Source organism: Oratosquilla oratoria, chromosome 11, assembly GCF_046742065.1.
Source record: "Oratosquilla oratoria isolate Oo_2021 chromosome 11, ASM4674206v1, whole genome shotgun sequence".
Lineage (NCBI taxonomy): Eukaryota > Metazoa > Arthropoda > Malacostraca > Stomatopoda > Squillidae > Oratosquilla > Oratosquilla oratoria.
In genome coordinates, this window is record NC_134787.1 from 60,947,298 (window position 1) to 60,953,062 (window position 5,765).

General features: G+C 41.5%; 1 pseudogene; it reads right to left on the reverse strand.

Moving 5' to 3' along the window:
- Positions 1-2,651: 2,651 nt before the first annotated feature.
- On the reverse strand, positions 2,652-3,347 carry LOC143030063 (uncharacterized; annotated as a pseudogene).
- Positions 3,348-5,765: the final 2,418 nt, after the last annotated feature.

The following is a 5,765-nucleotide window of genomic DNA, read 5'->3' on the forward strand; positions in this document are numbered from 1 at the left end:
ACAAGTGTATTTACGGCGTTTAGTCTTGACATCAAATGTCTCGCAGCCGACACCCGTGAAGTCAATCGAACAAGTGAAGTTGTGACGTCATCACAAACTACCTCGTGTATCCCATCCTCCTCCCCTTCCCTCCATTCTCCCCATTTCATCCCTCCTCCTCCTCCTCCTCCTCCGCTCTTTCTCTCTCTCTCTGTCACTAAAAAAAAAAAAAAGATGTAATAATAACACTGTACAACAAATTTCAGGATTAAGAAAAAAACATAGTTCTCATGTGCGTTTTATTATGAAGTTCAGTGTGCTGAATTCAAATTTGATAAAAATTTCATGCCACGTCACAATTTTTTGTAAATCGCTGTTTTAATAATTATGCAATTAATAGAGATTTCCAAGGTTCCATAAATGTATTTTGCTCCCAAAGTCAGATTAAATGTCTTCATTGTATTTATTTAATTAATATATAATGAATCGGCATGTTTGTTAGCTTTATATGATGTATTAACCTTCAATCTATCATTTACTTCTTCTTTTATAAGACGTCTCAGGCGTGTCACGCTTCAGGTTCCAACAGAAGTCAGCCAGCATAGCAGGGCTCCATTTTCCCTTGTACCTGTTTTCCATTGACGCTATATCTTGATGGAACCTCTCTCCATGTTCATCACTCACATCTGCTGCATTCTCTGGGAAGAAGGACAGATGAGAATGAAGAAAGTGTATCTTCAGTGACATACTGCATCCGAGATCTTGGTAGCATTTGATTAGCCTCTCCACTTTACGCTCTCGCTGGGACTCTTGGTGCTTTCCCAGAAGCCCTTTGCATACATCTTTGAATGCATGCCAGGCCGCTAGCTCAGGTTCATCCATTGTCGCCTCAAAGTCCTCATCATTTATAAGCTAGCGAATCTGAGGGCCTACAAATATACCCTCTTTAATCTTGGCATCACTAATTTTAGGGAAGATCCCTTTGAGATACTGGAAACATGGCTTGTTATGTTGCAGTGCTTTGGTAAATTGCTTCATTAGGCCTAGTTTTATATGCAGTGGTGGCAAAATGATTTTCTCCTTCTTAACTAGTGGCTCATGAATTACATTATGGCATCCAAGCGTCATAGATTCCCGAGATGGCCATTCTGAGCGTATATAATGTTCTGATCTGGCCCTACTGTCCCACTTGCAAAGAAAGCACATAAATTTGGTGTATCCAGTTTGTAGCCCATTAAGTATGGCTACTACTTTCAAGTCTGCACAAATTAACCACTCATGCTCTTTGTAACTTATGCGGTCTAGAATAAAAGCAAGGTTCTCATATGTCTCTCTTAAAATGACTGAGTAAGCAACTGGAACTGAAGGCATGGTGTTCCCAATGTGCAACAGAACTGCTTTTATGCTGTAAAGGGATCCATCTATGAATAGCCTCCACTCATTGGGTTCATAGGACAGCTCAAGGGCACTGAATAGGCCTCTGATATCATTACAATAAGTCAAGTTGTTTTCCAAAGTGAAGAAATACTGTAGATTTGCAGAACGCTTCCTAAATACTGTAATTCGAGCTTCTTCATCCAACAGGTGCCATTGTTGCAAACGTGAGGCCAGGAGTTCACTCTGTTGCTTAGTAAGTGTTAGATCACGAACTAGATCATTGAGTTCTGGTTGGGTGATGAGGTGTGGTTTCTTATCAGATTCAAGTTGTGTCGTATACGTTACATCTTGAGATTCTGAATCGTCTGAGTTGCTCGTGTCATTGCTTGGTAGTTCAGAGGGCGGCTGTGGTACAGGAATATCACTTGAATGTAGAACTGGGCGAATAGCAGACTGAAGATCTGGATACACGATAGATTTCTTGCCTTTTCTGTTGCGACCTGCAGGAAAATATAATAAAATCAGACTAAAAATGGATACTATTGGTTGTGATCACGTTCAAAAATAGTGGAAGTGCAACTTATTATGTATTTCGATCATTTTTATTGATACATCTCTTGAAAATATATATAAAAACAGTAAAAAATAAACACTGAACACCCACCTTTAATATCCGTTAAGCAGAAGTAGCAATCTGTTGAGTGGTCCTTTGGCTCCCTCCAGACCATTGGTACGCCAAACATGAGGCCAGTCCCTTTGCCTTTCACCCAGGCAGAAAGGGAACTTGTACACCTGACACAACATATGTGAGGTGCCCAGCTTTTGTCCTGGTCACCCACTTTACATCCAAAGTACAGCTCATAAAGTTTCTTTACACGTTGAGTCAACTGTCTCTTGTATTGCCTTAATGTAACTGATCCACATATATAACAAAACTTGTCTGGCGAATTCTTGCATTCTCTAGGCATCTTAACTCTGTATCCTGTTAAGAAAAAAAAAACACATAGCTATGTGAAAAATTATATAAATGGTAAAAGCAACAAAAAATACCGTTCAGATAGACATTGCGGGCACTGCTATTTACGAAGAACTGGAGGGTCGAAGAAAGAAACGGATGTTATATTCGTGATCTACGCAAAAACTAACTCTAGAAAAGGATAGTCTCATTTCCGTTTTTTTTTCATTGTTATACAGTGTAATTGAATACCATGCACCCGGAGAGGGAATTCAATAACAAGTTTATATATATATGATGGATATGGAAATTATGATAATAACTGGACATGCATTTTATTTCATTCCATACCACTATGGATGAACAATTCATCCTCGTTATCGCTGTCCATGGTGATGATGACGGGTTCCACACTTTCATGTATGTTGTCCGATGACCAGTACTCTTCTTCGAACGATTTGGACCTTCTCACAGCACCCGCTCACACCTTCTTGGTTGCGATAAGCTTGGCCTCCTGGAGCCGCGCTTGCAGGTCTGCCCGAATGAACCGCTGCAACGTTGAACGCACGTGTTGCTTCACGCAGCCCCACACTTGTTCGATGGCGTTTAATTCTGGATGAGCTGGTGGCAAACGGATGACCTCATGACCCCATGATCGGGTAATTTCGTCAACCGTGTAGCGTGGCTCAGGCCGGTTCTCCTTGCAGATCAGTAGCAACTCAGGGCGCGTAGCATGTGGTGGAAATGGTAGGCTGCGGCACTCCAACCATTTCACGATCTCCGCTTTTCTTGTGGCAGTGGAGGGGCAACGGGTCTTCTCGGTCAGCTGACTGTGGTAGGGTGCGTTGTCAAGCATCAGCACCGATGGCTCAACGAGCACCGGCAAAAGCTGTGATGTCAGCCAGCGAATGAATAGGGCGCTGTTCATTTCACCATGGTAGTCTCCTGTTTTGCTCTTGGCAGGGTAGCACAGAAATGATTCGTCAATGAATCCCTCATCTGTGCCACCTGCTACTACCACAATGGGATGGGATACACGAGGTAGTTTGTGATGACGTCACAACTTCACTTGTTCGGCTACAGCACACATAATATCAAGAGTAAACGCCGTAATTAAATACACTTGTTAATGCACTATAACGTCAAAAATTAGGACAGGGTGTGAATTAGGCTTTGCTAATATATCATGCTGATGTGAATGGTTATTTCGGAAATATGAGCGAAAAACGATGAGTCAAAGCCGCTGAAATACTTAGTAAATATACGTGGAGAGAATTCAGGAACAAGCGGCCCACTGACTGACAGATCACCTAACAGACATTTTGGTGAGAAAGATGGGGATGAGGAAAATTAGTAACTGTTTTCTGTGAGGCTAAGCATTTTTTCCTTTTAAGGAAACACAAAAGACCGAGTCAAGTTTTGAATAGCTTAGATATACATATCCATTCAGTCATCTCACACAAAGTCATATTCTAGGAAACGAGGTGATTGTGAAGTAGGAGACAAAAGGAAACTCGACATGAAAAGAAAACGGCGTTTTTTTTGTTTTGTTTTTTAACAACACTGGCTTACCAAAAATGTTCGCTAATAATTCCAGTTTGTGTATTTGAGTAATGGTATTGGAATATATGGTAATGTCCGAATCATAGGTCATAAGCAGATGTGCAAATGTACACACACATACACACACACACACACACACACACACACACACACACACACACACACACACACACACACACACACACACACACACACACACACACACACACACACACACACACACACACACACACACACACACACATACTCGTAGATTGGTCATACGAGCTCTGAGCTCTCCTCCCGGAGGGAAATAGCTGTCGGTCACTAGTCCAACACGTGATCCAAAGACCAAGATTAATACACGCACACACACACTCACACACACGACTCGATGGCGCAGTTAGTAAAGTCCCCGGCTACCACTACGGAGATCCGGGTTCGAATCCCTCCCAGGGCTGAAATAATTTCAGTATTCCTACGCTGCGAGTCGTTACTCCAACTTGTGGGCGGGGATTTGGGTGTGTGTGTGTGCGTGTAAGGTCACAGCATTACCCATAGATCAGTCATACGAGCTCTGAGCTCTCTTTCGGGAGGGAAATAGCTGTCGGTCACGAGTCCAGCACGCGATCCAAAAGCCAAGGGGAATACACACACGCGCGCGCGCACACACACACACACACACACACACACACACACACACACACACACACACACACACACACATGGATAAACAAATACATGTTTTTTGTAACTATACAGACAAACAAGCTGATGGGCAGACGGGATAGAGAATAGAAAAGGGAGCCAGGAGGTCAGGAGTGGATGATGATAGAAAGTTCGGAACTTGAGGACAAGATATCCGTATCGACTGACATTTGTCCTCTTTTTTTTCTGTCTTCAACCACGATCTTTTCCTCAGCGTCGTGGTGAGCCCCCATTGTGCTCAGGGGGTTCAAACAATTCCAGATAAAACTTTATTTTCTGGTTCAACTTTTTTTTTTTTTTTTTGGGGGGGAGGGAGGAGGTACTGGGCGATTCTCTTCCAGTGTGTGTGATTTGCTTTTGGTAGCGAGGAGGTAATGTGTCAAAGTGCGTCCAATTACCTGTTTGACACGTAAATTAATCTTTTCAAAATGTGACAAAGGCTAAGAGATGTCATTCATTGTTTAGGTGGATCCATGTTTGAGTTAGACCGTCCAAATTTTGTCACATTAAAGCTCAACATCGTTCTACTGCAGTGTGTGTGTGTGGGGGGGGGGGCGTACGAACGTGGAAAATGGCGTGGATGAAGGTATACGACAACAAAGATCTAAAAGTAACAACAAGGCTCTTAAATATAGTATACGACAACAAGGATCTAAATGTAGTATACGACAACAAGGATCTAAAAGTAGTATGCGACAACAAGGATCTAAAAGTAACAAGGATCTAAAAGTAGTACACGACAACAAGGACCTAAAAGTAACAATTAGGATCTAAAAGTTGTATACGACAACAAAGATCTAAAAGTAACAACAAGGATTTAAAAGTAGTATATGACAACAAAGATCTAAACGGAACAACAAGGCTCTAAATGTAGTATACGACAACAAGGATCTAAAAGTAACAACAAGGATCTAAAAGTAACAAGGATCTAAAAGTAGTATACGACAACAAGGATCTAAAAGTAACAACAAGGATCTAAAAGTAGTATACGACAACAAGGATCTAAAAGTAACAACAAGGATCTAAAAGTAGTATACGACAACAAGGATCTAAAAGTAGTATGCGACAACAAGAATCTAAAAGTAACAACAAGGATCTAAAAGTAGTATACGACAACAAAGATCTAAACGAAACAACAAGGATCTAAAAGTAGTATACGACAACAAGGATCTAAAAGTAACAACAAGGATCTAAAAGTAGTATA